This window comes from Myotis myotis, unplaced genomic scaffold (assembly GCF_014108235.1).
Source record: "Myotis myotis isolate mMyoMyo1 unplaced genomic scaffold, mMyoMyo1.p scaffold_m19_p_2, whole genome shotgun sequence".
In the NCBI taxonomy this organism is placed as follows: Eukaryota; Metazoa; Chordata; class Mammalia; order Chiroptera; family Vespertilionidae; genus Myotis; species Myotis myotis.
In genome coordinates this window covers 84,143,369-84,166,472 of record NW_023416324.1, presented here as the reverse complement: position 1 = coordinate 84,166,472, position 23,104 = coordinate 84,143,369, and positions in this window count along the sequence as shown.

Below are 23,104 nucleotides of genomic sequence, written 5' to 3'. Positions count from 1 at the left end.
GTATCTCATCTTGCGTGCATAGGATCTCTGTGACTCCAATTCTCAGCGCAAGCACACAAAGGGACTCTGATTCATGGTGTGAGGCTGCACCAAGCAGCAGAGACTCCAATACTCGATTCTCAGCGTGAGCACATGAGGTCTCTGACTCTTGGCACTTGCTAGGGGACTCTGATTTTCAGCATATGCCAACAGGGACTGTTTTTCAGCGTGGCGCATGCAGGGTTCCTGATTCTAGGTGCACGCACAAGGCTACACTGAGCGCTGGTGACTCTGATTCTCAGCATGCACGTGGCTCCCACCAACCCACAGCAGCCACAAGTCTCAGGTCTTGGTGTTGGAGCTCTTCAGTGACACTTGGGTGGCGCGATGCTCCCACTGCACACAGCTCAGGCCCCCGCAACTCGGCATTTGGACCTTCTGGTGACAATCAGAATGGGGAGACAACGAAACAATCCCCAGAGGAAAGAAAAAGAGAAATTGCCAAGAAAGTAAATAACTGAAACTGAGGCATGCAATATGACAAAAAGAATTCAGAATAATGGTCATACAGTTCATAAACCAGATGGAAGAGAAAATTTACAACTTATGCAAAAATCAGGAAGAAATCAAAAGTGATATAGCTACAATCAAAAATGCTATGGAAGGTTTCAACAGTAGACTAGAAGAAGCGGAGGACCAAATTGGTGAGTTAGAAGATAAGGTAGAGAAACAAGCCCAATCTGAACACCAACTGGAGAAAAAAATTAAAAAGCAGGAAGAGAGCCTAAGGGAGCTTTGGGACAACACAAAACGAAGTAACATATGTATAATAGGGGTGCCAGAGGATAAGAAAAGCAGCAAGGATTAGAGAATCTATTTGAAGAAAAAATGACAGAAAACTTCCGTGATATGGGGAAGAAAAAGTCACACAAGTAGAGAGTCCCAAGCAAGATGAACCCCAAAAGACCCACACCAAGACACATCATAATTACAATGGCAAATGTTAATGACAGAGAGAATCTTAAAGGCTGCAAGAGAGAGACAGAGAGTTACCTACAAAGGATCCACCATCAGATTATCAAATGATTTCTCAACAGAAACACACCAAGCTAGAAGGGGATGGAATGAAGTATACAAAGTGATGTAAAGAAAGGACTGAATCCAAGAATACTCTATCCAGCAAGACTATCAATCAAAATTGAAGGGGAAATCAGGAGCTTCGCAGACAAAAAAAAAAATGCTAAAAATGCTAAAGGAGTTTATCACTACCAAGCCAGCAATGCAAGAAATGCTAAAGGGAATGCTGTAAAAAGAAGAAATAGAAAGGGAGGAAGGAACACAGGCATAAAGCACAGAAATGGCTACAAACAAGTACCTGTCAATATAACATTAAACGTAAATGGATTAAATGCTCCAATCAAAAGACATCGAGTGACTGCATGGATAAGAAAACATGACCCATATATATGCTGTCTACAGGAGACCTACCTCAGAACAAGGGACTCACACAGACTGAAAGTGAAGGGATGGAAAAATATCTATTGGGCAAATGGAAATGAACGAAAAGCTGGGGTAGCAATACTTATATCTGACAAAATAGACCTCAATGTGAAGGCCATAACAAGAGACAAGGAAGGCCACTTCACAGTTCTAAAGGGGTCGATACAAGAGGATATTACTCTGGTAAACATGTATGTGCCCATTGCAGAAGCACCCAAATACATAAAAAAAGCTTCCAGAAGATATCAGTGGAGAGATTGACAGCAATACAATAATAGTAGGAGACTTTAATACCCCATTGAGAACACTAGATAAATCCTCTAGACCAGTGGTTCTCAACCTGTGGGTCGCGACCCCTTTGGGGGTCGAACGACCCTTTCACAGGGGTCACCTAAGACCATCAGAAAACACATATATAATTACATATTATTTTTGTGATTAATCACTATGCTTTAATTATGTTCAATTTGTAACAATGAAAATACATCCTGCATATCAGATATTTACATTATGATTCATAACAGTAGCAAAATTACAGTTATGAAGAAGCAACAAAAATAATTTTATGGTTGGGGGTCACCAAACATGAGGAACTGTATTAAAGGGTCATGGCATTAGAAAGGTTGAGAACCACTGCTCTAGACAAAAAATTAGCAAAGAAACAGCAATCCTAAACATCTCACTAGATCAGATGAACTTAATCGACATCTTTAGAATATTCAACCTCAAAAGTACAGAATATACATTATTCTCAAGCACACATGGGACATTTTCAAAGATAGACCACATATTGGGACACAGGTAAAGTCTCTCTAAATTCAAGAAGATTGAAGGTTTTTCTGAAGATGGCGGCGGTATAGGCAGACGCGTCCCAGGTCGTGTCCCTGAGCAAATGGAGTGAGCAGCTGAAACTAGTAACATCCACCCCGAATTGGCGAAATTCCTCAGCTGGCGAGACGGTTTGCAGCCAGGAAGAGCAGAACTCCCCTGGAAAGGTAAAAAAAAAACCCAGGGATTTGGGCAGGAAAGTTTGCCAGACCTCTGAGCCCAGAGAGTCGGAGGGAGACCGCGTGGCAGACAGCCGCGTCCCTTGGGACAGGCACAGCCCCTAACAGGGGAAAGGAGAACCGCGGGATTCCTGGCGCTGCCGGGGGAATTGAGAGCTGGGTTCTGTGATCACGGAGGACTGAGCCTAAAGGGGGCAGCCTGAAGAGCTGACCAGACCATGCAGTCCCGGTAAGAGAAGAAGCTTACAGAAACCAAGCCTTCCCCGTTTCCGCGGCCGGCGTTTGTTTGTTTGTTTTCACTGAATCCTGTTCATGGGACATTTCGGATACAGACACTCACCTGTGCTGAAGAGAGGGAGAGTGTGCGGAGGAGTGGAATCTGGGGAGAGACTGAGGAGAGAAGGGGGGCCGGGAGAGGTGGCAGCGAATTGAGTGCTGAGACACCCCTGAGCCCAGGACTGAGGCAGCCATTCTCTCCGGAGAGTGAGACTCCTCCCCCCAGCCCCCAGGCAAGGAGCACAGCCACACCCAGATTCCACCCTGTAGGAGATCAAGGATTAAAATAACCTGATCAGTCCCTGGGAGTTAACAAGGTCTGGCCTATAGAGGGATTTTCAATCCCAGCAACAACACAGCACTGGTAACTCTTACGCAGCCAGCTCTGGGCAGTGAACTTCCACTGGACAGAGAGGCCCTATAGCCTCAGAGGCCAACCCCAGAACACTGCCACCCAGAGGCTGACCCACAAACTGACTCTTTGCTAAACACAAAATAAGGCAGTCTGGGAAACAAATGCGGCTTGCTTTAAAATAAGGACTGTGGTTTACAACACAGAGGAACAGTGTATCGCAGGGAAACTCAACACTCTCCTGAATACCTGGCAGGTCTAAGGCGAGCCACACTGAAGAATAGAAGAACCGAAGGACCTTCACTACTGCAATATAATTTTTTTTCTTTTTTCACCTTTTAACAAAGAAACCAATTTTTTTTCTTTTTTTTTCTTTTTTTTTCTTTTCTTCTTCTTTTCTTTTTTTCTTCTTTTTTCCATCACCTGATTTTACCCTTTTAATTACTACCTTCTTATTTTTAACCAGTATTATTACTGCTACCATTTTTACATTTTTTTTTTAAAGTGCTATTTTATTTTCTCTTTATTTTATTTTGGGATTAGTGTTTTCATCGTTATATTATTGGTTGTTTCTAGTTTGCATTCATCTCCAGGGAGCTGTTGCTGGAATTTGTTGGGATTAATGGCTGTTCTATAGGAGTATTCTCCTCATATAAAAAAGTCTCTTCCCTCTTCCACTTCATTCTCTCTTTTCGCTCTTTTTTTTTCTTTTCCTTTCTTTTCTCGCTTTTATTTTCCCCCTCCTTTTTCCCAATTTCATTTTTGCACTCCTTTTTTTGGTCCCTAATTTTCTTTTCTTTTTTCTCTTTTCTCTTTTTCTCTTCCTTCTTCCTTATCCCCTAATTCTCTTAATTCAGGTGGTCACCTTTATTTGGAGTTATTAATATCGTGAATATATTTGTGTATAGTGCCTGGTACGTGGTGCCTTGTTGTGTTGTATTTTGTGCCTTTAAATCAACACAGCAGATCCAAGCAACAGCAACCTCCTGAGCACCACACCCTCTGCTGAGGAACAGCAGCTGTACATGAAACCTCGCCCCACCAGCCAGAAGAGCCACCACAGCTGTGAACAGCACCCACCAGAGGAGCTGCTGCCAACTGAAGAGCAGCTGCTACCGCAACCGCCCGAAGAGCAACCGCAGAACAAGGAGTCACTGCCACCAAGGGAGCAGCCACTGAACGACTCAACGTCTAGATATGTCAGTGAGATCAAACATGGGTAGACAAAGAAACCCCCAAAGGATAGAGAAGGAGGACTCTCCAGAAAAGCAGCTAAGTAATACAGAGGCATGCAACATGACAGAAAAAGAATTCAGAATAAGGGTCCTAGAGTGCATAAACCGGATGGAGGAAAAAATCGACAACCTCTGCAAGAAGCAAGAAGAAACAGATGAAAAAATCGATAACATATGGAAGAAGCTAGAAGAAACAGTTGAAAAAATCAACAACTTAAGTAAGACCCAAGAAGAAATGAAGAGTGATATAGCTGCAATGAAAAACTCCATTGAAAGTATCAACAGTAGACTAGGAGAAGCGGAGGACCGAATTAGTGATTTAGAAGACAAGGAAGCAAAACACACCCAAAACGTACTGCAATTGGAGAAAAAAATTAAAAGACAGGAGGAGAGCCTAAGGGAGCTTTGGGACAACATGAAACGAAACAACATACGAATAATAGGGGTACCAGAAAAACAGAAGGATGAACAAGGATTAGAAAACCTATTAGAGGAGAACCAAGATGGCGGCATAGGTTAACGCCGGAGTTTGCTGCTTTGAACAACTACTTCAAATGTGAAACTAAAAGACGGAAGGGACATCACCCAGAACCACAGGAATGCTGGCTGAGTGGAAGTCCTACAACTAGGAGGAAAGAGAAACGCATACGGACACTCAGAGGAGGCGCAGTGCTGAAGTCAAGTTCTGAGGTGCGGAGTGCGCAAGCGGGCTGGCGGCGGAGGGCGCGGTTGGAGTTTTCAATCGGGAGGGAGTCGCAGACTCTGAGCTCCAGATCCGGGCGAGTCTTTAGCAACCCAGACTCAAACGGGAGAAGCGGGACTGTTTGGCTTCGGTCAGAGCGAGTGCAGCTTTCTCTCCGAGCTTTGCAGCGGGTGCTGGGACTCAGAGAGGCAGAGCCCCTGGGGACAGGACTGAGAGCCGCCATAACTGCTCTCTCCAGCCCACCCTGTTGATCCTGTGCGACCCGACCCGCCCAAGCCCTGCACAGAGGCATTTGCCGGATAGCCTCAGGCAAAGGCTAGATTAGCACCTCCCTAGAGGACAGAAGTTCTCTCACTGCTGACATAGCTGATTCTCATAGCCACCTGGCCTGGAGGTCAAACCCTCCCTGGTATTAGCTACAACAATCAAGGTTTAATTATAAGACTGCGAACAAAGACCACTAGGGGGTGCACCAAGGAAGCATAACAAAATGCGGAGACAAAGAAACAGGACAAAATTGTCAATGGAAGATATAGAGTTCAGAACCACACTTTTAAGGTCTCTCAAGAACTGTTTAGAAGCCGCCGATAAACTTAATGAGATCTACATGAAAACTAATGAGACCCTCGATGCTATATAGGGGAACCAACTAGAAATTAAGCATACACGGACTGAAATAACGAATATTATACAGACTCCCGACAGCAGACCAGAGGAGTGCAAGAATCAAGTCAATGATTTGAAATGCGAGGAAGCAAAAAACACTCAACCGGAAAAGCAAAATGAAAAAAGAATCCAAAAATGCGAGGATAGTGTAAGGAGCCTCTGGGACAGCTTCAAGCGTACCAACATAAGAATTATAGGGGTGCCAGAAGATGAGAGAGAGCAAGATATTGAAACCTATTTGAAGAAATAATGACAGAAAACTTCCCCCACCTGGTGAAAGAAATGGACTTACAGGTGCAAGAAGCGCGGAGAACCCCAAACAAAAGGAATCCAAAGAGGACCATACCAAGACACATCATAATTAAAATGCCAAGAGCAAAAGATAAAGAGAGAATCTTAAAAACAGCAAGAGAAAGAAACTCAGTTACCTACAAGGGAATACCCATACGACTGTCAGCTGATTTCTCAACAGAAACTTTGCAGGCCAGAAGGGAGTGGCAAGAAATATTCAAAGTGATGAATACCAAGAACCTACAACCAAGATTACTTTATCCAGCAAAGCTATCATTCAGAATTGAAGGTCAGATAAAGAGCTTCACAGATAAGGAAAAGCTAAAGGAGTTCATCACCACCAAACCAGGATTATATGAAATGCTGAAAGGTATCCTTTAAGAAGAGGAAGAGGAAGAAAAAGGTAAAGATACAAATTATGAACAACAAACATGCATCTATCAACAAGTGAATCTAAGAATCAAGTGAATAAATAATCTGATGAACAGAATGAACTGTTGATTATAATAGAATTAGGGACATAGAAAGGGAATGGACTGACTATTCTTGGGGGGGGGAAAGGGGTGTGGGAGATGCGGGAAGAGACTGGACAAAAATCGTGCACCTATGGATGAGGACAGTGGGTGGGGAGTGAGGGCAGAGGGTGGGGCGGGAACTGGGAGGAGGGGAGTTATGGGGGGGGGGAAAAAGAGGAACAAATGCAATAATCTGAACAATAAAGATTTAATTAAAAAAAAAAAAAAAAAGAAAACCTATTAGAAGAAATAATATCAGAAAACTTCCCTGAGGTGGGGAAGAAAAAAGTCACACAAGCCCAGAGAGTCCCAAACAAGGTGAACCCAAAAAGACCCACACCAAGACACATCATAATTACCATGGCAAATGTTCAGGACAAAGAGAGAATCTTACAGGCTGCAAGAGAGAGACGGAAAGTTACATACAAGGGATCTCCCATTAGATTGTCAAATGATTTCTCAACAGAAACACATCAGGCCAGAAAAGAATGGACGGAAATTTACAAAGTGATGCAAAGCAAAGGACTGAATCCAAGAATACTCTATCCAGCAAGGCTATCATTCAAACTTGAAGGGCAAATAAGAAGCTTCACAGACAAAGAAAGGCTAAGGGAGTTTATCACCACCAAGCCAGCAATGCAAGGAATGCTAAAGGGACTGGTATAAAAATAAGAAATAAAAAGCTCAGAAAGAAAACAGCCACACAAAAACAGAAATGCCTACAAAAAAGTACCTTTCAATAATAACTTTAAACGTAAACGGACTAAATGCTCCAAACAAAAGACATCGAGTGGCTGAATGGATAAAAAAACATGACCCACACATCTGCTGTCTACAAGAAACCCACCTCATTAGAAGGGACTCACACAGACTGAAAGTGAAAGGATGGAAAAATATCTTTCAGGCAAATGGAAAGGAAAAGAAAGCTGGGGTAGCAATACTTATATCGGACAAAATAGACCTCAAAGTGAAGGCCATAACAAGAGATAAGGAAGGCCACTTCATAATACTAAAGGGATCAATACAACAAGAAGATATAACCCTGGTAAACATATATGCACCCAATGCAGGAGCACCCAAATTCATAAAAAAACTCCTGGAAGATATCAAAGGAGAGATCGACAACAATACAATCATAGTAGGGGACTTTAATACACCACTGACAGCACTGGATAAGTCCTCTAGACAAATAATCAGCAAAGATACAGCAATCCTAAATGACTCACTAGATCAGATGGACTTAATAGACATCTTCAGAACACTTCACTCGAAAGCCAGGGAATATACATTCTACTCAAATGCTCATATGACATATTCAAAAATAGACCATATATTGGGTCACAAGCAAAGTATCCCCAAATTCAAGAAAATTGAAATCATAAAAAGCGTCTTCGCAGACCACGATGGCATAATATTAGAAATAAACTACAATAAAAACAACCCAAAATACTCAAACACCTGGAAACTGAATAGCATGCTATTAAATATTGATTGGGTTACCAATGAAATCAAAGAAGAAATTCGAAACATCCTGGAAACTAATGACAATGAAAACACAACAATCCAAAACCTATGGGACACAATGAAAGCAGTCCTGAGAGGGAAGTTTATAGCTCTACAGGCCTATCTCAAAAAACAAGAAAAAATGGTAGTAAATCATCTAACTCTACAACTCAAAGAATTAGAAAGAGAGCAACAAGAAAACCTCAGAGTGAGCAGAAGGAAGGAAATAATAAAGATTAGAGCAGAAATAAATGACATAGAGACCAAAAAAACAATACAGAAAATCAATGAAACCAAGAGCTGGTTCTTTGAAAGGATAAACAAGATTGACAAACCTCTAGCCAGACTCACCAAGAAGCAAAGAGAGAGGACCCAAATAAACAAAATCAGAAACGATAGAGGCGAAATAACAACAGACCCCACAGAAATACAAATGATTGTTAAAAAATACTATGGACAGCTCTACTCCAACAAACTAGACAACCTGGAGGAAATGGACAAATTCCTAGAAAAATACAACATTCCAAAACTCAATCAGGAAGAATCTAAAAATCTCAACAGGCCAATAACTATGGAAGAAATTGAAGCAGTCATCAAAAAGCTTCCAGCAAACAAAAGCCCAGGACCAGACGGCTTCACAGGGGAGTTTTACCAAACATTCAAGGAAGAACTAAAACCTATCCTCCTCAGACTACTACAAAAAATTCATGAGGAAGGAACACTTCCAAGCTCATTCTATGAAGCCAGCATCACTCTAATACCAAAACCAGGTAAAGACAACACAATGAAAGAGAATTACAGGCCAATATCCCTCATGAACATAGATGCCAAAATCCTCAACAAAATCTTAGCAAATCGGATCCAGCAATACATCAGAAAGATCATACACCATGACCAAGTAGGATTTATCCCAGGGATGCAAGGATGGTACAATATCCGCAAATCAATAAACGTGATACATCACATAAACAAATTGAAAGAAAAAAACCACATGGTCATATCACTTGATGCAGAAAAAGCATTTGACAAAATTCAACACCCATTTTTGATAAAAGCTCTCAGCAAGGTGGGAGTAGAAGGATCATACCTCAACATAATAAAAGCCATATATGACAGGCCCACAACCAACATCATACTCAATGGACAAAAACTAACACCATTTCCCCTAAGAACAGGAACAAGACAGGGATGCCCCCTCTCACCACTCCTGTTCAACATAGTACTGGAAGTGTTAGCCATTGCAATTCGGCAAGAAGAAGAAATAAAAGGCATCCAAATTGGAAAAGAGGAAGTAAAACTGTCCTTATTTGCAGACGACATGATATTATACATACAAAACCCTAGAGACTCCATCAAAAAGCTACTGGACTTAATACATGAATTTGGCAATGTAGCAGCATACAAAATTAACCCCAAGAAATCTGAGGCATTTCTATACACCAATAGTGAACTTTCAGAAAGAGAGATTATAAAAACAATCCCGTTTACCATCGCACCAAAAAAATTAAGCTACCTAGGAATAAACTTAACTAAAGAGGTAAAAGACCTCTACTCAGAAAACTACAGGACGTTGAAAAAAGATATAGAGGAAGACATAAACAGATGGAAGAACATACCGTGTTCATGGATTGGGAGAATCAACATCATTAAAATGTCCATACTACCCAAAGCAATCTATAAATTCAACGCACTTCCCATTAAAATACCAACGGCATACTTCACAGATCTAGAACGAACTCTCCAAAAATTCATCTGGAATAAAAAAAGACCCCGAATAGCTGCAGCAATCCTGAAAAAGACCAAAGTAGGTGGGATCTCAATACCAGATATCAAGATGTATTACAAAGCCACTGTTCTCAAAACTGCCTGGTACTGGCACAAGAATAGGCATATAGATCAATGGAATAGAATAGAGAGCCCAGAAATCGGCCCGAACCAATATGCTCAATTAATATTTGACAAAGGAGGCAAGAACATACAATGGAGCCAAGATAGTCTCTTCAATAAATGGTGTTGGGAAAATTGGACAGATATATGCAAGAAAATGAAACTAGAACACCAACTTACACCATACACAAAAATAAACTCAAAATGGATAAAGGACTTAAATGTACGACAGGAAACCATAAAAATTCTAGAAGAATCCGAAGGCAACAAAATCTCAGACATATGCCGAAGCAATTTCTTCACTGATACAGCTCCTAGGGCACTTGAAACGAAAGAGAAAATGAACAAATGGGACTACATCAAAATAAAAAGCTTCTGCACAGCAAAAGAAACCATCAACAAAACAACGAGAAAACCCACTGTGTGGGAAAACATATTTGCCAATGTCATATCTGATAAGGGCCTAATCTCCAAAATTTATATGGAACTCATACAACTTAACAAAAGGAAGATAAACAATCCAATCAAAAAATGGGCAAAGGACCTAAATAGACACCTTTCAAAAGAGGACATTCAGAAAGCCAAAAGACATATGAAAACATGCTCAAAGTCACTTAATCATCCGAGAGATGCAAATCAAAACAACAATGAGGTACCATCTCACACCTGTCAGACTGGCTATATCAACAAATCAACATACGACAAGTGCTGGAGAGGATGTGGAGAAAAAGGAACACTTGTGCACTGCTGGTGGGAATGCAGACTGGTGCAGCCACTATGGAAGACAGTATGGAGTTTCCTTCAAAAACTGAAAATGGAACTCCCATTCGACCCTGTGATCCCACTTCTAGGAATATATCCCAAGAAACCAGAAACACCAATCAGAAAGGATATATGCACCCCTATGTTCATAGCAGCACAATTCACCATAGCTAAGATCTGGAAACAGCCTAAGTGCCCATCAGTAGATGAATGGATTAGAAAACTGTGGTACATCTACACGATGGAATACTATGCTGCTCTAAAAAGGAAGGAACTCTTACCATTTGCAACGTCATGGATGGAACTGGAGAGCATTATGCTAAGTGAAATAAGCCAGTCAATGAAGGAAAAATACCACATGATCTCACTCATTCATGGATAATAGAGACCATTATAATCTTTTGAACAATAATAGATACAGAGGCAGAGCTGCCTCAAACAGATTGTCAAACTGCAGCAGGAAGGCCGGGGAGGGTTGCGGGGCAGGAGGTAGGGGGGTAAGAGATTAACTAAAGGACTTGTATGCATGCATATAAGCATAACCAGTGGACATAAGACATTGGGGGATAGGGGAGGCTAGGGGACTGTCTAGGGCGGGGGGATAAAATGGACACATATGTAATACCCTTTGTAATACTTTAAGCAATAAAAAAAAAAAGAGTGCAGGCCAAACTAAAGCTATCTGTACAACAAGAACATGTGCCCTAGCCAGTTTGGCTCATTGGATAGAGTGCCAGTCTGCGGACTGAAGGGTCCCTGGTTCTGCAGGAGGCAGCTGATCAATGATTCTCTCTCATCATTGATGTTTCTATCTCTCTCTCCCTCTCCCTTCCTCTCTGAAATCAATATATATATTTTAAAGAAGAAGAACATGTGATTCACTAGAGTAGTGTTTTTCAGTCTTGGTTGCAATGAGAGTCACTTGGGGAGCTTTGAAAGATTCTGATGTCTGGGTCATGGATTAGGCCAACTAAACCAGAATCTCTGGGGCTGTGTCCCAGGTAGCATTATTTTTTCCAAAGCTACCCAATCGATTCAATGTGGAGTCTAATTTGAAAGCCAATGTGTGGGAGCCTCCAGTCTACCTTTGATTTCTTCTGTAAATTTAGGATTGGCATTATTTGCAAGGAGTACCTGAGGTCTAAGATGATCTCACTGTGATTGAATGCATTAATTAGGACCTTAAAACACTCTCAAACCAATAACTTTTGCCCCATTTGCCTAAGGACTTCTGCCCATGTGGTGAAACTTCTGGTATCTTCAGCTAATTCTGTTGAGTCAGTTGATATATATTGTTATTATGGTAAAGGGGAAAAATCATATTTTTGTGTGTTTTAGAAATAAATGCTAATTCACTCAATAAAATTAAATTTTTATAAAAAAATAAAAAAAGAAGATTGAAATCATATCAAGCATCTTCTCAGATCACAATGGCATAAAATTAAAAATCAACTACAATAAAAACAATCACAAAAATTCAAACACTTGGAGGCTGAATAGCATACTATTAAACAATGATTTGGGTTATCAAAGAGATCAAAGAAGAAATTAAAAACATTCTGGAAACAAATGACAATGAAAACACAACAATCCAAAATCTTTGAGACACAGTGAAAGCAGTCCTGAGAGGGAAGTTCATAGCATTACAGGCCTACCTCGAAAAACTGGTAATAAACCCTCTAACTCTGCAACTTGAAGAAATAGAAAGAGAGCAGCATGAAAAGCCCAGAGTGAGCAGAAGGAAGAAAATAACAAAGATCAGAGTGTAAATAAATGACATAGAAACCAAAAACAATACAAAAGATCAATGAAACCAAGAGCTGGTTCTTTGAAAGGATAAACAAGATTGATGAACCTCTAGCCAGGCTCACCAAAAAGCAAACAGAGAGGACCCAAATAAACAAAATCAGAAACAAAAGAGTCAAAATAACAACAGACCCCACAGAAATATGAACAATCTTTAAAAAATACTATGAGCAACTCTATTCCAACAAACTGGTCAACCTAGAAGAAATAGACATGTTCCTAGAAAAATATGACCTTCCAAAACTCAACCAGGGAGAATCAAAAAATCGGAATAGGCCGATATCTATGGAAGAAATTAAAGAAGTGATCAAAAAACTTCCAACAAACAAAAGCCCTGGACCAGATAGCTTCACAGCGGAGTTTTATCAAACATTCAAAGAAGAAATAAATCCTATCTTCCTCAGACTATTCCAAAAAATTCAAGAGAAAGGAGCACTTCCAAGCTCTTTCTATGAAGCCAGCATTGCCCTAATCCCAAAGCCAGATAAAGACAATACAAAGAAAGAGAACTGTAGGCCAATATCCCTCATGAACATAGATGCCAAAATTCTCAACAAAATTCTAGCGAATCCAGCATTACATTAGAAACATCATACACCATGACTAAGTGGGATTTATTCCGGGGATGCAAGGATGGTACAATATCCACAAATCAATAAATGTGATACACCACATAAATGAACTGAGAGATAAAAACCACATAATCATATCCATTGATGAAGAAAAAGCATTTGACAAAATCCAACACCCTTTCTTGATAAAAACTCTCAGCAAAGTGGGAATAGAAGGATCATACCTCAACATAATAAAAGCCATATATGACAAACCCACAGCCAACATTATACTCAATGGGCTAAAACTAAAACCATTTCCCCTAAGAACAGGAACAAGACAGGGATGCCCACTCTCACCACTCCTGTTTGACATAGTACTGGAAGTACTAGCCATAGTGATCAGACAAGAAGAAGAAATAAAAGGCATCCAAATTGGAAAAGAAGAAGTCAAACTGTCCTTTTTTTGCAGATGACATGATACTGTACGTTGAAAATCCCAAAGGCTCCATCAAAAAACTACTAGGGTTAATAAATGAATTCGGCAATGTAGCAAGATACAAAATTAACACCCAGAAGTCTATGGCTTTTCTATGCACCAATAATGAACTCACAGAAAGAGATAAGAAAAAAGCAATCCCATTTACCATTGCAACAACAACAAAAATTAAGATATCTAGGAATAAATTTAACCAAGGATTTAAAGGACCTGTACTCAGAAAATTTGAGGACCCTGAGAAAAGATATAGAAGAAGACATGAACAAATGGAATAATATACCATGTTCATGGATTGGTAGAGTCAACATCATTAAAATGTCCATACTACCCAAAGCAATCTATAAATTCAATGCAATCTGCATTAAAATATCAACGGCATACTTCAAAGACCTAGAACAAACTCTCAAAAATTCATCTGGAATTAAAAAAAGACCCCAAATAGCAGAAGCAATCTTCAGAAAGAAGAATAAAGTAGGTGGGATCCCAATACCAGATATAAAGCTATACCTCAAAGCCACTGTTCTCAAAACTGCCTGGTACTGGCACAAGAACAAACATATAGACCAGTGGAACAGAACAGAGAACCGAGAAATTGACACAAGTCATTATGCTCAATTAATATTTGACAAAGGAGGCAAGAGCATACAGTGGAGTCAAGACAGTCTCTTCAATAAATGGTGTTGGGAAAATTGGACAGATACTTGCAAAAAAATGAAACTAGACCACCAACTTACACCATACACAAAAATAAACTCAAAATGGATAAAGGACTTAAGATGGGAAACCAAAAAAAATCTTAGAAGAAGCCATAAACACCAAAATAGCAGACATTTGTCGTAGAAATATCTTTACTGATAGATACAGCTCATAGGGCAATGGAAACTAAAGATAAAATAAACAAATGGGACTACACCAAAATAAAAAGCTTTTGCACAGCAAAAGAAACCATAACAAAAGAACAAGAAAGCCCACTGCATGGGAAAACATATTTGCCAATGTTATCCAATAAGGGTTTAACCTCCAAAATCTACAGGGAACTCATACAACTTAACAAAAGGTAGATAAAGAATCCAATAAAAAAAATGGGCAAAGGACCTAAATAGACACTTTTCAAAAGAGGACATTCAGAAAGCCAAGAGACATATGAAAACATGCTCAAAGTCACTAATCATCCGATAGATGCAAATCAAAACAACAATGAGGTACCACCTCACACTTTTCAGAATGGCTATCATCAACAAATCAACAAATGACAAGTGCTGGCAAGGATGCAGAGAACAAGGAACCTTCGTGCACTGCTGGTAGGAATGCAGACTGGTGCAGCCACTGTGGAAAACAGTATGGCGTTTCCTCAAAAAATTAAAAATGGAACTGCCATTTGACCTAGTAATACCACTTCTAGGAATATATCCCTAGAAAACAAAAACACTAATTTATAATTACTGAGTTTCTGCATCCTACTGAGTACCATCACAAGTGCTTTGCATTTGCATTTTCTTCTCAACTACCTTATGAGATCAGGTACTATTGTCTTCATTTTAGAAATGCAGCAATGGAGACAACTCAGAGTGAATAAATGACTTATCTTTGATTGCATACCTAGTAAAGTGACAGAATTAGGATTAGAACTCAAGTGATTTCAGTTGACATCACCTTGCCATGGCATTTCCTGTTGACTCCTCCTTTGTTCAACAGAGACACTACTGAACCCATGACAATTATAGTAATTCTATTCAATGAAAATTTCTTGAGCACCTACCATATACTGGGATCTGCCTCTCTTTCCTCTGTTACCCATGGTCTAGTGATAACTCACAAAGTTGCGTTAAAGGGAAACAGGGATTTTTGTGAACTCTGTGAATATGGTAGCAGCACAAAAGACACATCAGGCTTACTGAATGCCTACTGTGCTTCAGGCACTATGATCAATGCCAGAAATGCCATAGGCAGCAAAACACTCCTTTTATTTCATGACTGTGCCAATTTCCTTGCTGTTCTTGCTCTAGAGCAGTGGTTCTCAACCTTCTGGCCCTTTAAATACAGTTCCTCATGTTGTGACTCAACCATAAAATTATTTTAGTTGCCAGTTCATAACTGTAATGTTGCTACTGTTATGAATCATAATGTAAATATCTAATATGCAGGATGGTCTTAGGCGACCCCTGTGAAAGGGTCGTTAGACCGCCAAAGGGGTTGCGACCCACAGGTTGAGAACCGCTGCTCTAGAGGAATGTCTTAGCAACTTCATAAAGGTCTTAAAATCTTCAAGGGAGTACTATGAAGGACTTGTTCCCCTATAAAAATGAAAGTAGACCAATTGGCCTGGATGGGATCAGCAGAAATAAGCCAAGAGATTTCCAGTAAATATGTGACGACAGAGCTTGGGTAAGCTCCAAATCCAAAACTTCTCTGTCAGAGTCATGTAAAGAAGGCAGGGAAAGAATGTGATTTTAACTATGAACGTGGAGCTCTATCAATAAGTCCCATCTGGGCAAAAGTGTTAGCAGAGAAGATGGTCTGACTAGAGTTTAATGCAGGATATTATAATATAGATTAGGAATTTGTTAGTGTTAATCTAATATTGCCAACTGAAGCAGAGATTCAAGTCCCTTACAGAGATACAAGCCTCTAGGAGACAAAGATGATCTTTTTTTTTCCCTGGTTCATATGAGGTCATCTTAAAATTATCTCACTCTCTTTATTTCTAATTCCATGTACATAGGAAATCTTCTCATTAATATTTTGATTTGGCTATCAGAAGTGGGGATCTGGATTCCAGATAAGTTATTAAATTGGAAGTCTTATTTATACATCTGTCATTTCTAAATTTGATTAAAATAAGTTGATCTCAAAGAAGCTGAATGACCAATTTAGGAAAGATCATAGAAGATAGTAATTTCTAGCCCAGCCAATGTAACTCAGTAGTTGAACATCAACCTATGAACCAGGAAGTCATGGTTCTATTCTCACTCAGGGCACATGCCCAGGTTGTGGGCTCCATCCCCAGTGTGGGGTGTACAGGAGGCAGCTGATTAATGCTTCTCTCTCATCATTAATGTTTTTATGTCTCTCCCTTCCTCTCTGAAATCTTTAAAAAAAAGAAGATGGAAATATCTAGACATGGTCATTTCCCAGGGTTTGATCCTTAAATTTAAAAGAACTGCATGATAAAGAAACTAGATTTTGAGGCTGAAGACCAGATAAATCCTCAGAAAGAGGGGCAGGGCCTAGTATTACTACCTCAGGGACACCTTGAGAGATCGTTTGGCCCCATTTCTATGATATTTTTGTGACTTTGTAATTGCAAAAATCCCTAAAAGAAAATTTTTTGAAAGTGGCTACTAGTGAATGGTAGACCATAGACTAAAATTTACCTCCTTCTTAGCCACTGCACTGTTCTAGAGTATCACGAGGCTTCTCGCCGTAGAACCTATAGGTAGAGTGCAACTCCTGGACTTAATGCTATTGATTTGTATGACACCTTTTTTCTAAGGACATTTTTTCTTAAAGAATTGGTTTTCCACATCCTTGAATTTACAATTAGAAAATTGAATCTACCCTTATTCAGCTGAAGGCAGAGCTATTATATGTGTTGATCTGGAAAACCTCTGAATTATGTTTTCTTGTGTCCTCCTGGCCCATTTGAAGCCTGCTATGTAAAGGCCATGTTTATATTAAAAACAACTGCTGCTTTGATATCTCTCTTGGGGTCCTCTCTTGGGTGCTCAAAATCAATTATTTAAGTGACATTTTGGGGAACATTGACTCTAAATAGAAGGGTGATCTGAAATGTCTTCCACATTTCAATGTTGAAATAAATGACTATAACATAAGAGCAAGGTTTACCGCAGACTGTGGGTTCTACTTCACAGATATAATAGCTAAGCAATGACTGCTGGAGCTTACAAACAGTATGTTTTTTTTAATATTCTATTTTTACTATGGTAAAAAAAAACAAAACACAACACTTAAAGTTTACCATCTTAACCATTTTTTTTAAGTGTACAGTTCAGTGGTGTTAAATATATTCACATTTTTTGTGCAAATGATCTCCAGAACTTTTTCATCTTGCAAATCTGAAACTCTGTTTCCATTGAAACTCTGTTCTCATTCCCCCTCCCCAGCCCCTGGCAACCTCCATTCTACTTTATGCGTCTATGAAATTGACTACTTTAGATACCTTGTGCAAGTGAAATCTTACAGCCTTTGTCTTTTTGTAACAGGCTGACAATATGGTTTTGATAGTAACACCAGTTCCTAACACAAGGTTCTCAACCATCTATTCCAGGGGTCCTCAAACTTTTTAAACAGGGGGCCAGTTCACTGTCCCTCAGACCATTGGAGGGCCGGACTACAGTTTAAAAAAAAAACTATGAACAAATTCCTATGCACACTGCACATACCTTATTTTGAAGTAAAAAAACAAAACGGGAACAAATACAGTATTTGTATTTGCATGTGGCCCACGGGCCATAGTTTGAGGACCCCTGGTCTATTCCTTCCATAGAGAAGCAGCAGAGGACTTGATTTTCTCGTCATGATAAAGTTAACATGTACTCAGTGCGTTGGTTAGTGTGCTAAGAGCTTCACAGTGGGGATCTCAGTTGATCTTCACAACAGTTCCTAGAGGTGGATACTATGACTAGCTCTGTGTTTCAGATGAGGAAACAGGATTAGAGAGGTTAGGTAACTGGCCCAATGTCACACATTGTCAAGGGATGCACAGCCTTGACCATCAGACATTGGGCATAAATGACTCGAGGCTAATTCACAAGGACCTGACCAGCCTTTGGAACAGCGTCTGGTTAACAGAACAGAAACTGTGTCATTTTAAACAACTAGCAGCATAAATTAAATTAGAACTGAAGTTTATGTGTCATTGTTGGTTCTTTACAAAATAAATGAAATGCAAGCTGAGCAAATGTAGAAACCAAATGATTTTCTCTCTTTCTGAGAAGGCCGCCTGTGGGTCTCTGCACATTAGTACTCAGAGCACCATACGTGGTTATTCAATGGGTCTCCATGTATGCTGCTACTGAGCTAACCAAGCAGTCAGGGAAAATAAAATAGTAAATACATGTTATAAATTCTATTTAGAAAACACTTAACTTCATCAAAAGAGAAATAACCACATTGAACGTATTAGAAAATAATGAAAACATCATTTTTTCATAGTCCTAAGCAGCTGGTTCTAGTCTAAATGATTAATTAGAAGTTAATCAATCATGAACAAACAAATAAATATCCTGTTGAACATTTACCTTTCAAAAGTAGTCATGTGCAGTTCACCCTACAGAAACAGCATCAAAACTTTACACTGGGAGAGAGCAATGCTGCTTTCATGTTTCAGGAATCCTGTATATAAACTACACTAAACACATGAAGTTGGGCTTAAGAAACTTCAAGTGAATATTCAACAACTCAAACTAAATACAGTAAAGTGATTCCAGAATGAAATTTAGTGCTTTTGTGTCCTCAAAATAAGTTGGTTTCAAAGGGGAAATATGAACAATGGAACAAAGACAAGAAATTTTAAATAAAGGATGGTTCCAAGTGATAACAAAAGTTTAAAGAGTCAAAAATAGATGGAAAATTACCACGCCATCATTTGTTCTGAAAAATAACCCTTAACCTCCTCCTGCCATGACAACAATGGAAGAAAGAAAATAATGGAAGAAAAAATGGAGTTAATCAAAAGGAAAAATAAATGACTTTATTTCCTCCATTGAAAACAGATAAATAAACAAACAGAAACAACAAAAAATGAAAGCTTAGAGAATAGAGTTAAGAGTTTCTTAATTTAGTTTGGAATGTTTCCATTGGAATGAAGTCAGAAGTACTCACTTCGTCTACATTCTTATCTTGCTCTAGGTGTGTCTTCTTATCTATTTTTAGAATAGAAGGTTCTTGAGCCTAAGGATTACTTATATGTAACTCAATGAAATTGGTGTATAAATCTAGAAACAATTCTCTTTGCATGCAAATCTAAGGAGTTATTCATGAATTTTCACCCTCTTATACACACTGCTGCGAAATTATTGGAATGAATGTGGTTAAGGACATGGGTGGTCTGAACACACCCCAATGTGAGGGGGCACCATCAGCAGCTAGAATGGCATTGTGAGGTGCTACCTGCCAGGGAACATGGACATCTGGCCTGCCGCTCAGCAGGGGAAGGCTTGTTATAGCACCAAAAGGAGTCTGACAGAACTTTACTCAGCACAGCCATTAGGGAACAAGCCATTATATACACAGTCAGTTCTGTTGATCTCTGAGTTTTAACATTTTAACCCTTGGCCTTTATTAAAAACATAATGTGAAAATACTTGAATACTTAGATTATTTGGATCAGCATAAACTATTTAAGGGTATATAAATATTACTTAAGTGCCGGGGTCCAACCCCAGCAGGTCCAGGGGTCCCCAAAGGTGTGGACGGAGTCGGCGAAGAAGGAATGACACGGAGACAGCGTTCAGTTCATCAGCAGCCTAGCCAGGATCTCTAGACAGATTCTCTAGCCAGGATCTCCAGCGAAGTTCTGCTTAGGATCTCCAGCCACGTTCTGTGTCCATGTTCTCTTGCTAGGTTCTCCAGCCAGGTTCTGTTCAGGTTCTCCAGCCAGGTTCTGTAGCCATGTTCCCTCTCTAGGTTTTCCAGTCAGGTTCTGTCCAGGTTCTCCAGCCAGGTTAAGTTACCAGGTTCTAGTCAGGTTCTCTTGCCAATTTCTGTAGTCAGGTTCAGTCCAGGATCTTTTGCCATGTTCTCTCCAGCGAAGTTCTTCTGTCTTAAGGTTCTGTGTAGGTTCTGTCTTCTCTCTTCTGTCTTCTAAGTTCTGTGTTCTAAGTTCTGTCTTTTGCTGTCTTGTTACATCTGTATTTATACCAGTTGATTCAATCCTATCAATCTCTATTACAAAGGTTAGGGCGTTTCTTATCTCCATTCCAGGGAGTAAAGATTATGTAGCTTAAGCATGATTGTTCATAGTTAAAGTGATTAATTACCCGCCTGGCACTTAGTTGAGGGGTTTTATTCCCTCCCTAACTTCAGGGGAAAATCCCTACCTGGGGAAACAACCTTTCTCAGAGACCTTGGTTAAAACACATAGTGCCAAGAAGGTGAGCAAACATATTAAGAACAGTATGCCATATATGCCAGGTCCCTTGAAACAGCAAGCATGGACTGGCTCCCGGCACTTAAGCTCACAAAACAATATTTTATGTTTAAAATAATGCACGAATCATTGGATACATAAAAATGGAAATTAGGCTTTTTCTTAGTGAGCTTATACTTTAATGGAGAAGACATATCAATTTTTTATGAAAAGTAGTAGATAAAGATATATAGAAAAGTTAAAAATAATTTGGAGGTGTAAAAGAGAGACCTAGAATAACTCTCCTGGGTTTCTGGTCTAAGTTTCCTTGTAGATTGTGGAGAGCCATTTGCTGAGATGAAATGGGGATAGCCCATAAGGAACAGGGATTAAGGGGATAAGGATGAGCTCACCTGTGAGTTGCTATTGATGATGATGCAGCAGTCCTAAAGTTGACATATTAAAAGTCATTGATGTTAGAATGCATCTTGGGTATTTTGCTTATTGTTATAAAGTGAAATGAAATCTTTCATATGCCACATACACAAACGCATGCACACAGACAGACACAGACACACTCATGTTACATATTACTCATGCCCAAAGGACATTTTATCTGTAGTTCAGTGCAGGTGTCTGATTGTCCCCCTTGAGTACGAAGCAGCTGTGCTAACTTCCATGTCCTCATCAAGGGCTGTCATCTCTTCTGCGGTCACAGTGCCACCTATTAACTGCTCCTCTGACCACATTTCACTTTCTGCCAGAGCTAACGGAACCACTTCTCTCTTCAGCTCTCTATTAAGTTATTTTCTTTCTTGACCTATTTCTTGCGAAGGCTTTAATGTTTCTTGGCCTGCAAGCTAACACACAAATTAATACAAATTGACCTTTTCTCAATGTCACCATCAACCACAGTGCTCCAAAAGACCTATCCCAGCAAAGGGCTCTCATCCTGTCTCAGTGAATTGAGAGTTGTGAGTTGTGAGCACTCAACCATTCCCTTCTTCCCTCCAGAGAGATGGACTGTGGGTTTTGTCCTGGACATTCCAAATTTCAATCACTTCAGAAATCTGAAGTTTTCAAGTGCTTCCATTTCTGAAAAGTATATAATAGCTTTATTATATGTCATTTCTAAATTTGATGTTTTTACTATAGACAAGCCTGTTTAAATATAAAAATTATTTTTACTTAATTTCTGCTGGGAATATCTTAAAATGATGCCATAATAAATCTGAAAAATAATAAGTAGATACTACACTAATTTCATATTTTGAAGTGACTTGTATGTCATATTCAGAAGGCTGACTATGTTCTGAAGGCAAAGAAAAGCCCTAGAAGGTTTGGGGTAGAGAATGGCAGAGCCTTGCTTTTTCTCTTGCCACCCCTCCCTCAAGATAAAAGAAGCCAGAATTCTCAGAAGGAAGCATTATGCTCTGTCTCCATTGTTTCTATCTAAGTGGCTTCAGGGTCCCTTTAGTTTCTGTAGGAATCACCTGGGTAACAACTCCAGACATAGTGAGACTAGCTCCACATTGCTTGTTTTTCATTTCACCCACACCAGAACATTCCCTGAGTGTGCTATGATCATCCACTTTTTTTGTTTTCCCTATTTTTCCATTTCCCATATGTGACATGTGACCTTTTATTATTTTACCACTCAATTCAAGAATGGCTTTTTGGAAAACATTCTCACTTCCCTCATCTGAGTCATCATACCATTGGTTAGGTATCTCCATTATAGTTCCTATCTTACAGTACTGTGGTTCTTGTATGTGATCATCACATGAACAGGGAGATCTGCTCTATGCATCCACAGAAACTAATCCAAGGACCCTGGCACTTCTTAGACTCCATAAGCATTTATGGAATGGGTTGGAACTAACTGAGTTAAATAAAGATACCTTGGTTGGCATTCTTTTTCTTCAAACATGTCAACACTCCATAGGGTAAAGTGATATTATCAGCATCATCAGACCAGTGATGGTGGAAAATGAAATATCAGAGAAGCATACTCTAACTCCCTACGTTTCAACATTTGTACTCCCCACAATTCCAAATGATATATAGTAAAAAGAAAACCAAGGGAAGGGTCAATGATTGATACATAGTAAATATCTAAAGAAGGAATAACTTTAATATCAATGAAAGGAAAAAGTAAAGAATTATCTTCATGCTTCCATTTACCCCAGATTAGGTCCTATCTTTTTTCAAATTTGCTCTTTAGTGTTTGTATGAGGTTTTTTCCTCATATATTTCACAGAATAATTCTTGGTTAGACCTGTCCCTCCCTCTGCTGTCAGACACACCTCTCTTGGCCACGCCTGCACAGCACGGTGATTCGTCTGGTTGGCACACACCTGTTCCTCTTCCTTTCATTCTGTCTCTGGTGCTCTTTTTGTGCATGTTCCTGTTGTGCATTTTCTGTCACTCACTCTCTATCACTTTGTCAATTTCCTCTTCTTTCATGTGTTGTTTTCTATAT